Here is a 12909-nt window from a genome sequence, read left to right as displayed (position 1 = left end):
TTGAGTCATTTCTCCTTGTAGTGATTGTGGGTTTACTGAGATCCTGCGGCCCCCTACACGCCCGGGAATCTGGAATCAGGCAGAGGAATCTGGTATGGTCAGTGTGCGTGGAGTGGCACGTGAATGCAGCATGGGCCAGCCGACTTGACCCAGGGTGAAGGGTGAGTGCCAAATATGCACCAGTGGCTGGCTGCACCAGCTGTGCGAAAGAAATTAATCTATCGATAGCAGGCACGAATGTTAAGATACAACTTATGTGACTACTAAATACGTAATATTGCACCATTAAACTGAGAACTACATGAAAACGAATAATTATAAAAGTCTCTGACCAGGAATGACAATTGGACTAAAACTGCATGCAGATTAGATCTTTTACTTGACAATCATTCAAACATGTGATGATATTATTCACATTTACTTTTGTTTACATAGGGAATATTATAAGCAAAAATTACTTTAAGCAGTTCTCAAGCATGAAGTCACTTGTTCATTTTAGGGTTTCATCAAAACAAACACACTAACACACAAATAAATAATTTTTCAGTATTTACCTGCTAATCGTATAACACAGTTCCTAATTATTTATTATATACATTCTGTAAATATATCTTGTTTATAGGATTTTTAGATATTTGAACTTGACAAAAATATTTTTTTGCAGTGCACAGCTTTACAAATTTGAACACATTTTATTGGATTAATCAAGGCAAATATCATATTATGCAACTACATTACTTCAAAGAGATCTTATGACCTACTTGTTTAGCATATTCTAAAGAACTAACAGTGCAACCAAATTAGTTGCACAGTTCTGAACTAGCTAGCAGTAACTAAGCACCTAGAGTGAATATTACATTCCAATTTAATTCATACCTTATGAACGCTTGGTGCAACTACACCCTGGACTCTACAATCTCACTACTGATCTTTGATTTAAAAAAAAAAAAAAAAAAAAAAAAGAGGAAAAGGAGGGTGGTAGGCATGGCAGAGTCATAAAACGCCTTATCACAGCCTGATCTCTGACCTCTTGTGGGAATCACAGGACCCGGGAAACATGGAGGTCAAGGGCAAATCAATAAACCTTGTCTATCTGTCAGCTCCCCACATCCCTTTTCTTTTTCTCACACTCACACGGTTTTCCTAAATATGGGCATGTTGAGACTATCTCTATTCAGAAATATTCAAGTCTGTAAATCAGGGGAGCGAGGAAAGTATTCCTGGCAAGCAGTTTTATCTGATGAAGGAAAGTGCAACTGAAATTCCTCAATGATTTGTTTTCCAAGTGTACAGGCAGTTTACAGTCTGCCAACACCAGAGTACTGCCACTGGAAGGCCCATAAGTCAGCAGTTTAAGCATGAGAAGATCTCCTATATGCCATCTCCCCTTTTGTCTCCTCCTGCATTTATTTCCCCCTTCCTAAGCAGCTCATTGTTGTAGTTTAACCTGAGATGTGTTAAATTAATGACATACTAACAGGGCCAAGAGCTCTTTAATGTCTATCAATACCATTGCAGAGCCCATCAATCTCCCAGCATTTCTTCCCAGAGGGCCATCGCTCATGTGGTGCTTTGATGAGTGATAGATGAGCTGCTAAACAGTTCAGATTCCTCAAGTAATGATTCTAATTGACATGGCAACCCCAGAGCTTTCTCACCCAACTCACTCTCTCCTCAGCATCAGCGCTCAAAGACGTCAGGCACAAATATTCCTCCATTAAAAAACACCACGGGACCAGTGATACGGACGTGCAGAACATCCCTGAGGTAGAGTATCATGTCTCTTTTTCAGATATGGTAATTATGACGTTTTATACAGGTAGGTTAAAAACCCACTCGCACCATGAACGATAACTATATAAGAGTTCACACAATATTCAGTGTCAAAGAAATCAGTTGTAAACCTGAGAGTATTGTGTCTTTCTTATGCACAGGAGAAATTCTCATTAATGAAATCCATCTAACTCACAACACGCGTGTATGCACTTGAATTTGTTTATAACCTCTTTCTAATGTAAATGAATATAGAGTATTCTAAAGTGACCGCATACATGAAGTTAGTTGTTTGCATAAAACACACCCAAACCATCTCTATTTGAAGGGTTAGTTCACCCAAAAATGAAAATTCTGTCATTAATTACTCACCCTCATGTCGTTCCAAACCCGTAAGACTTTTGTTCATCTTCGGAAAACAAATGAAGATCTTTTTGATGAAATCTGAGAGCTTTCTGTCCCTCCATAGACAGCTACACAACTGATACTCTGACGCTTCAAAAAGTTCATAAAGAGATAAACTAATCCATATGCACTGAGCGGTTTGGTCCAACATTTTCTGAAGAGACACAATCGCTTTATATGTTGAACAGATTGAATTTAGGCTTTTATTCACATATAAACATTCATGATAAAAAAGCTCATGTTCACTTGACGTGCGAGAACCAATGAGGTTCATTCTCATGTTACCGTTTGATCGCGTTTGACCTTCCGCAAGAGGTTTGTTATCACGTGTCAAGCAGGTTTGGCTGAGCTTCTGTTTATGTTCGCTAATCAATATTGTGAAAAAAAAGGCTAAATTAAATCTGTTAATCATATAAAGCGATCGAGTCTCTTCAGAAAAATTGGCACTAAACCGCTTGATTCATATGGATTAGTTTTACGATCTCTTTATGAAGACAGTTGTGTAGCTGTCTGTGGAGGGACAGAAAGCTCTCAGATTTCATCAAAAAGATCTTCTTTTGTGTTCCAAAGATGAACAATATGACTTTGGAACGATATGAGGGAGAGTAATTAATGACAGAATTTTCATTTTTGGGTGAACTAACCATTTAAGGTCACAACCTTCCCTTTATATCCTTTCGTCACTCTCAGCAAACATATTGCGCAAGATTCTCAAGCAATGCTAAGTGTGCCATCTTCAAAAAAAACACACTTTTTTTCTCAGACCCAGATTACAGACGTCTCATTGGCTGTATGTGCAGATAGCATTGTTGTACAGGGAAACCTCGCAGCTTCAGCTATAATGCAGCTTTTCTTACTCTTATACTATATTTGATTAAATAAATTTAAAATGAAATATCATTGTATACAATTTCATCTTAACATGATTATAAGGCCATCCACAATATGTGATTTTTGCATTGGCTATATGTGTTGTTCCTATTTTTTGTAAATTTACAATACATTTGATTAAAAAAGTTATATAATAGGCCAATCATGATTTGTTCATGAAAATATAATTTAGACACATATTTCTATTAAGTTGTTCTACTAGGCTGTATGCAAAAACAAACATACAGTGAGGCCAGTGTAGTCCTCACAAACGACTCATATGAACCGGTTCTTATAGTGAATCAAAAACATACAGACCTTTAGTATGATTCACAACTAAATTACTTTTATGAGCTGGCCTTTTAACGGATAGTTTAAAAGTTACTGGTTTTTAATCAGCATAACCACTCCACTGTAGAATTTACGTCATTAAGGCAATGATTACCTTTTGTTATATGCAAGCAAACTGACATCTTAACTTAAATATACCCAAATAAATAAGATTTGAACCAAATTGAATCAGGAAACCTGAATTTATATCCAGCCTCGGTTAATCAGTCTAAACAGTGTTTTCATTTAAAGCTAGCTGCTAAGAGCTTGCATATCACATGACATCAAACTACAGTAACACAACAGCAACAGTATCTTTTGTCTGAATAGTCATAACATGACTTGACTCTGCACCAGGCTGAAGTTCTATTTTAATTTGTTTTAAAGCGTAATTACAGAAATGCCTGCCCAAATTAGAAACACAACCACGTTGATCAGGTCTGAATCAGCTCCACTTCAACAACTGTCAGTGAATATACATAAGCAAGCAGAACTGTTGTTGAACCATCACAAGTTCTGAAGTGTTTGCATTTGCAGGCATTACTGGTCAGTACTGTACATCAATTACAGTCTTAGTAACCACCACAACATGCTGGAATTTATTTAAGCCTGATGCCCAGTGGAGTGAGGGAGGAGATATAAATGCTTATGGGGGAAGTGAACTATATCGTGTATTTTGTATGTTAGGTAGACGTTATAGTAATCGCAGAGAGCTTTAACATGTCAGAATGATTTGCTGATGAGGAGTCCCATTAATCCCCAGACAAGATTTGTTTTCTGAATATGTCTTCTTGTGGTTTCCCACCCGACAACTGTTATTCCTTGGCAAGGCTACTGGATTCCTCATGCTTGAAATTAATTAAAATAATCAGTACCTCACAATCCTGCTGTTTACAGACAGCGGTTAATGCAAAGCTTCCCATAAACAATGTTACTTAGTTTCAAAAAAGTAGAAACTGAACTGTTTTTCTTGAGTCAGCTAGAAACATGCTGAAAACTAGAAATAATCTAAATATAAAACCACCAGGGCTTGTGTGAGAATCAGCCATTCTTTGAAGTTCAATTTTGCAATGATTTTAAAACAGGAACTTGCCAAGCCATACCTGTGTTTTTTAAGGGGTTTTCACTTGCATGGGCAGATTACATTCCCAGTGCCGAGTCATTCAGAGTTCAAGATGTACCTCTGTTAAGCAAACATGCTCCTCAGAATACATTCAAGGTGTTTCAAATCTGTTGCTTTACAGTAACGGATGCATTTGTTAAAAGTAGAGATGCATTTGTTATCAGCCACATGCTTTTTAAATTAAGCATATCAGTAAATATTGGAGTGCATGCTCATTATTAGATACCATCTACTTTAATATTACATTTGTGTTATCTTTTTAAAAACAAAACAATGACAAATTGAATAACTCTGTTAAATGTAATCTTTAACAAATCATTTTTCATTGTACATTATAATGCTGTGATGTCTAAATTCACGTGTATTTCAAATGATTTATTTTAATTAGTAGGATTTAGACAAAATATTGATTATTGGCTATAACATAAAACAGATCAGAGAGAATTTTAATGTTGAGCATCCAACATTCAACATCAATAAACATTCACTGAGAAGTGAGATTTCCATTACACCAAAACATGGTTTAAAGTATCAAACACATCTATTGGCAAACCTATACTTCGGTTGAGATCCATGTACTGTACCGCCTGCATGGCAAAACCTCCTGAGGATAAATAGTGTTTTGAACTACGGAAAAAAGACCTGGGAGGAGGTCGCAGTGAATCCCTCGGTATGAGGTGTTGATTTGAAATGCAATGCATGAGTTGAAGACTAGCAGCATGGTGGTGGGAACGGGATAAGGTATAAGAAGCACATAACAAGTGTTTTACAGTTGACACTCTCAGCCAACATGAGCCAAAACAAACCCATATGCTGCAGATCTCTCAATGACATTGTAGAGTATGGCAACCATGATCGATTTCCCATCAAACTACTTATGTTGGAGAAACTCCAGGTTTCTTTAATTGAGAAGTTTAGAGTTAGTCACAGGTATTGATGTTGACTTTCCCGAATAAGTCACCCACATGGCGGTCTTGTTACTTGAATGTGCGAGATAAGCAACAGCACCAATCTATCTTCACGATACTACCTTAAGTGAAATTTCTCACATTACTAAACACACAGCAAATTCCGGGAATGGATTTGGCTTCTTAAATCTGGTTGCTGTTTGTAGCGAGAGGTGCTTTATTGCAACACAATATCAAGAGCTGGTCGGACATGTCGAAAGTCTTGGCACCAACGGATACTAAATAAATCATTGGCTATGTTTACATGTACACCAATAGTCTGATTATTAACAATAGTCAGAATAAGGAATTACTCGAATTAAGGTGTTTACATTACATGAGGAAACCTCTTTAATCCCATGTACATGTAACTTGCCATTATTTTGATTAGCTAACAAAAGAGGTCTCTTAGCTGTTTTTATACTCAGTGATAGCCCTACTCACAGTAAAATGTTCAGTTCAAATGCAACAGGCCGGTTTGTTACTTCACTGTTAAAAATACAAAATGTTCACTGGCTAAAACTAAAAACTATTAAAAAACTATTAAATAACCGTTTAGTAAAAAAATAAATAAAAATAAATCAATTGAAAATGGAAAATAACTGAAATAAGTTAAAGTTCTAAAAATGTGCAGTCTGATTCCTGAATGAATGACTGATTCACTGAAAAGAACTGACTAATAAATCACACAAAAGGATTCAGTGTAGTTGCTAACTTGTGACAACACATATAGCACTTAAAAAAATACATGAATAAAACATTATGTGTTTGTTTTATATTGTTGTTTAGTATATAGTTAAAGGGTTACTTCAGGATTTAGCATTAAGCTTTGTATTAGTAGAAAACCTGTAGTATTTTCGAATTACCATGCTTTCCACCCTCAAATCCCCCTGAGAGGAGAGATTTATGTATTTTTTGTCTGGAAAAAATCCTCCGATGACGCAAAAATCATCATTTTGCGTCATCGGAGGATTTTCTGGACAGAGGCTAAAGACTACAGCCAGTAGATGGCGTTGTTCCGCATGTTTACAACCCGCCCATACAGGGTGGGATCTCACTCACAGAATGTACACAGTATCAGCCGTCTTTCTTTGGAAGCTAAGCTAGCAGGCTCTTGTTCTGTGGAGAAAGCTGAATAGTAGGAGATTCACTAGTAGGAGAAAGCTGAGTAAGTAACCATCCTCCTTTTCCCGGACTTGTCCGGCGGGCGAGATCGTTCAAAATGTCCGGGATTCAGCTTTTGCTTTCTGTGGTCGCCATTCATTGTTTACATGCACACCTCTCGTTTCAATCTAACTGAATTCATTCCGATCGGTGAATCTGACTGTAGTGTTTACATGAACGCTAAACAAGTGATCGGTTGATGTGCGCTTTACCATTGCTAAGAAAAATTCCCGCTCCTCCGTGAGAGATGCGAGACCCGGCGCGTCTCAGTAATGACGCCACCGGCCTCGCGCCGTTCTCCCGCGGCCGTCAGCCTCGTCCTGCTCGCCACAGTAAACATGATGAATGGCGACTGTAGAACGCAAAAGCCGAATCCCGGACATTTTGGACGATCTCTAAATCCCTCGCAAACTCATCGCTTAGGCTAGCTTTGTTGTTTACAACTGCGCACTCTTACCGGTAGGCGTGGCCTCCTAAGGCAGCGAAGCAAGTGCATTCTGGGAGTTGTTGTCTTTCATCCACATAAGCCAAAAATACATTTTCTGGCTTTTCTCAGTCTAGAAAGCTCCAAATTAAAAAATTTCTTCACATTTCTTCTACTTAAATGACCTATTTTAAATACACATTCATCTTCCCAGAGGTGAAGTATCCCTTTAAGGCCAATTATTAGACTTTATACCATGGTCTGGGTGAATACTCGATTCTGATTGGCTGCAGGGTGTCCATTAAAAAGTGATAGAGGACACCTAGTAAATAAACCGTCAGGCGTGACCAGGGAAACCAAGTTATTGTTTGTAAAAACTTTAGATTTCGATTGTAAAACTAATCAAAATATAAACTAATGTTTTAAAAGTGTGTTATTTGGCAAGTGACCATGGTATAAGCGGGTTAATGCCCTTCGAGGTGTCCATTGTCAGGTATTAATGAGTATTAATTAGGTATTAATTAGTCCGCTGCGCGTCGGACGGTTCACGCCTCGCCATCGTCCATTAATACCTGACAGTGGACACCTCGTCAGGCATTAACCCTTACGTATATATGCCACCTAAACTGAGCGGGAAGGAAGTCGACCGGAAGTTGAAGCCGGCCGCGTGCCACCATCTTGTAGCAGAACTTCACCTGCTGTTAGCATCCCATTGACTCCCATTCATTTTGGCGTCACTTTGACAGCGAATAACTTTACATCTGAGGCGTTTGAAGACTCCATTTGTCCATTATTTATTTCTAAAGAAACACGACAATGTATAAAATGCTCCATTACCTTGTAGCTTATGTTATGGCCCCATAGAAGCAGTTTTTGTAAAAGTAGGCTAATGATTGCGTCATAACCACGCGACTCTGTCGCACAGTAGAGAGATTACCGTATGGACAGGAGGAGAAGCTCGCGGGCAGTCGGGGGGATGTAGAGGCAAAATGACAAAATAATTATTTAGAATACCTAGCAAAAGTTGCTTCTGCTCCTAGCTCATGGGCAGCTCCTACTCGCGCTCTCCGTCTCTGCAAGTTTCGGAAGGGAATGATTCAGATTTCTCATGCCACTGCCACTAGAAGACAGACGGGTTGCTCACGTCACATCTACGTCGTCAAGCTCAGTTTGAGTCGGTTTGAGTCTGCGCGTCAGGAACGGAAGTCCTAAAAATCGCTAAAAATGGGCTTCACTTGTCTCAATTGAGTTCCAATGAGATGGCTCTGTCCACTTCTTATACTGTCTATGGCCAAAACAAACCATCTTTGCAAGAATTGTTTATCTTATGTTTTTGAACTTGTGCAAGAGTGTGACACGTAATCCATCTCTAGCCCTTGCACATGCGCACTTTGGTCAGAGGAGAATAAATGCTATTAAATGTGATTAAACTTGCCTATATAGTGCAATTAGAACCACAGTACTTCACATATTTTTCTGCAATTATGGTTATGCTAATTATGAGCAAATTCACATAAATCACAGTATTTGCATTTGCACGCGCTTCAACTTAATCGCATAACAAAGGTTCATCTAAACATAGCCATTGTATAGAAAGAACCAAATGGCAGCATTGTTGAAACAAGATGTGTTTTTTATTGTGTTCTTTCACTAAACAAAACATCTCCTCCCTCACATTCTTATGATTAATGCCCAACATTAAGCAATTCTGATGAACAACACTCCCTCCCTGAGACGGTGTGGTTTTACTTTTTCTTTGATCAACTTTCAAAGCAAGATATTTATTATTGATGTGGTGAGATAGAGTCATCTCAAGCAACCCAGCATCAAAGCTATGGGAACAAAATTTCACGATAGCTCAGCGTTATAGAGTGTGTGTGCGTGCGTATTCAATGCTTGCACCCCACAGATGGAATGTGAGATGTTTAATTAGGTGCCTGTGAGTGGTCTCATGGGTAGGCACTTTTAATTTCTCAGGCCTATGGTCTCTTTCTGCACAGACAGAGCCAGGTCAAATGCAGAGGAGGATGACGGAGGCAGAGAGAGTTGCTAAGAGACGAATGCCGCGAATCCCTACGAACTCCCCGGCACAGTTCCCTCACAGCATCCGTCCCAACAAAGCACACTGCATCCAATTAAAGGCCACAATAGTCGTCTGACACTGCATGACTATAGTGATAAGATCACTGAGGAAATGTGAAATATGAATTACCCTCATACAAACTACTGAAAACCATCGTGCAACACAATACACCTCTGAAACATGCAGCCCAGAGCGTGCTTCCCAGCATCCCTTGGGAACACCGCCTGCTTATTTGTGGCTGCTTTCAGAGACGGGGGAAAAACAGGCCTAATCCTTCACACTACCTGGCTGATGTTGTTGAAGGTGCTTCCTCCCCAGGGGCCGACATGTGAGCCTGTTGAGACCGAGGACAAGAAAGAGCGAGAGAAAGAGAGCTGGAAGGAGACATCGCCACCATGTTTTGGTAACCGCACGCACACACGAAAGGTCTGTTCCAAAAGCCGTTGACCTTCTGCAATAAAGAAAGAGCACAAAACAAGACATCAATAACCTGAAAGCGATACATTGAAGAGGAAGCAGCCCTGTCGCATGGACCAAGTATGAATGGTTCCTCGGGACAAGATCAACAAATAACGCAGAGGAAGGGTTGTGCGCTGTCATTGTGAAAGCAACAATAGCAGACTGTAAACTCCGGGTGATGCATATAAAAGACACGCCAAACTATGGATATAATTTTCTGTGAATGATCCTATTGTTCCACCGAAACACTGCTTTCTGGCTGATGACCAAACTGTGTCAGGTAACAGGTTGTTTGCTGAGAGATCTGTGGCGATACAGGATTGGAAAGGAGTAGACAGAAATAGATAGTACCATTGATGCCGCTTTTTCTTCTTTGTCGGATTTCAATTGCTTGCTTGGGCGGGGATATTTTTGTAAAAGTAAACGTAAAGACGAAAAACTATGGATTTAAAAACATTTTTGTAAACTGAAATAATGCCTAAATAAAACACTAAAATGAAACAAAAATACATAAATTAATTAAATAAAAATAATTCTTAATAAAAAACATTATTAAAAACTGTCAGCCAGTCATTCCTGCTAAATAAACCCCTTCGGGGATAATGACAGCCAAGCTGTACATTTTCCCCCTACATATTTTTTAATATTCAGTCATTTGTATTTTAATATTGCTTTAAATTTCTATCTGGTTTTAGTCAATTTATTAAGCGTTTTTAGTCATTATAATTTAGTTAATTTATTAAATATTCAAGTTTCCTAAACTAAAATCACAAAAAGTGACATTAAAATATATGTATAATAAGTAGAAATATATCCACATAATAAAAAATAAACTACACTATAAAGAAAGTTGCTACATTTTTTAAGTACAATCAACTTGGATGTAATAAGTAATTTCAACTTAAATTACATTAAATTGACTTTAAAAATGATTGAATCTTGTATAACTTACAGTATAAAAAAAGTTTTCTTAACTCATTGATCAGATCATTCAAACAGCGAATAAAACTAACTAAAACTAAAGAGAAATTTAACATTAAAATAAAAATACATCTGAAAATGCAAAGCTATAATAATCCTTTGGGCAGAGCAAACTTAATCTATTCCGTTCCATGAGAACGGGTCTGGCAGAACGTTGTGATACTTAGATGGGCCTGGCAGCAATGAAGGCTTTACTGCACTGGAAACTATCCCATGACAGGCAAGTCTTCAAAACCAAAGAGGTACAACCATCATGCACATGTTCCCAGTATGAGCTGCAGTAATGTGGACAGCACATGAGAGCTGGTCCATCCCATGGCACCTTATAAGTCAGAGTAATACTGTGGGACTTTGGTGCAACCCTTTGGCACAACCATGCCTGAAACAATTTAGGTGAGTTCATTTTATGGACCTAAACCATTATTTCCCAAGACAGAATTACATTCAGATTAATGGAATTACTATATAAATGCACAGCAAGGTCTTACAGGCAAATACACACAGATGTGATTCATCCTCAAAGTCCATCTGCGAATGCCGACAAGTGATGAATCCCTATCACAGGGAGCAGAGATCTCACGCGTGCACTGCCTCGGCACAGCTGCTCTGTCCGGGGTTAGCTGTTCCGTAAAGCTGCATCCAAGGAGTTCAACATCCAAAGAGGGAAGTTCAGGGAAGATTAGAGATGTCATGGAATGAAATAGTAGAAGGTTTTGTACTCCCAATAGCTCTCTTGTGCTCTCCTTGCTTTCTTTCTTGTCCATGTAAGATACAGCTGGAACAAAGGGAATCATATGCACCCAAACACTTGAACTTTTTAGGAATTCAATCAGGTTAATTATATTTTCCTAGACATAAAACCTTTCACTATTATGGCCTTTTGAATATTCACACACCAGTCATATTTTCCGAGCTATTTTAAGATTAAAATAATACTGCTGAAGAGTTAAGCAAATACCCAAAAAATGTTCATGATGACAATCCCCTTTTATATTCGCTCTCTCTCATTTTTGCACCCATTAAATCAAAGTTTGAACCACTGAAGTCATGAGTAAAAGTCTAACAATGCGTCTTACCCACTTACTTCCAGCATTCTGCATCTTTTGTTAACTAAATAAACGGCAACAACAAAGAAGTAGTAGTCAGCCAGAGCTTCTTATTGCATTTGGACGGTGATCCCTTTAAGAAAATGGGTGTATGGTGTTCAGAAACAGAAGAAGAGGCTGGTCAAATTTGATATTGAATGTATCTGGGCCAGTATCAGATGGTACGTCTGCCCTGTGGGGTTATAAAACATGCAAACATCACCACAGGAGGCGCCAATTAAAATATACTTGATTCATTTTTATCCCAGAGTTTAATTAATTTATAAGCTTAATATCAATGGACAAACATTAAAATGCCCACTTTTGTGTTGTCACAACAACTCACAAAAACAACAAGAGTGTGATCACATGGTACTTCAAAACTAAGCCTCTGTATATAGAGTTTCGTCTAGAGGAAGTGCATGAAAGAGTATACGAGTGCTCCTTTATAGCATTTAACACAAAGCAAAGCCCATACTTTCAAAATATGTCAAGAAACGGAAGGACCCACCCAAGTTTTACCTGAACTCCATTCACAGAGCGAGAGGGCGAATGGGTGCAGAGGATATCATTACAATCAAATAGGAAACATGGTTGAACAAATCTCAAGAACCATCAATTCATATCTGAATGCTTTATTGTGTTGGTGGTCGGAGGTTTAACATTTTTAAATGACACCTTTCCGAAGGTAAAAATCCCCTTGGCTGCACATAAACATTAAAGGATTTAAACGTTTTATGCAACATCCAGCTCTTTAACAACAGGCTGTGAAATGAAACATAACACAACACACCCTCATCCTTAAATTAGTATGCAATGACTCATTCAACAGGAGGCTGGTGCTGAGTTAATCGTCTATGATTTACTCCTCTTCCTCCCCAGAACTTCACGTCGACTGTTTCAAGTACTGAGGAAAAGCTGGCGAACTTGCAGAGCTGGAACCCCAAGTGCTATTATTCATAAACATGTACTATTACTGCATGTCCTCACTCTAACCCTCTAATACAGCTCTCAACCCTGAGGAGACAGGCACTGAGTATTAAGTCTTTATCACCCGCACTTTCACCTGAGGGAGCAGGTTGGAGAGAGAAAAAAATGACTTACGGTAAGGCAATGTGAGCCAAACTAGACTGGCAGCCAAAGAGCTTTTCAATAGCATGAATATGGATGATTCAAAACCTGACAGCACAGCTGGGATTTACATTTCTATATTTGTTTAGTAGCCAAAAGTTTGATTTCGTGGAGATTTCATGGATGTATCTGTT

Source organism: Scardinius erythrophthalmus, assembly GCF_964197995.2.
Source record: "Scardinius erythrophthalmus genome assembly, chromosome: 18".
NCBI lineage: Eukaryota > Metazoa > Chordata > Actinopteri > Cypriniformes > Leuciscidae > Scardinius > Scardinius erythrophthalmus.
The sequence above is the reverse complement of the archived record's forward strand: the minus strand, read 5'-3'. Positions refer to the sequence as shown.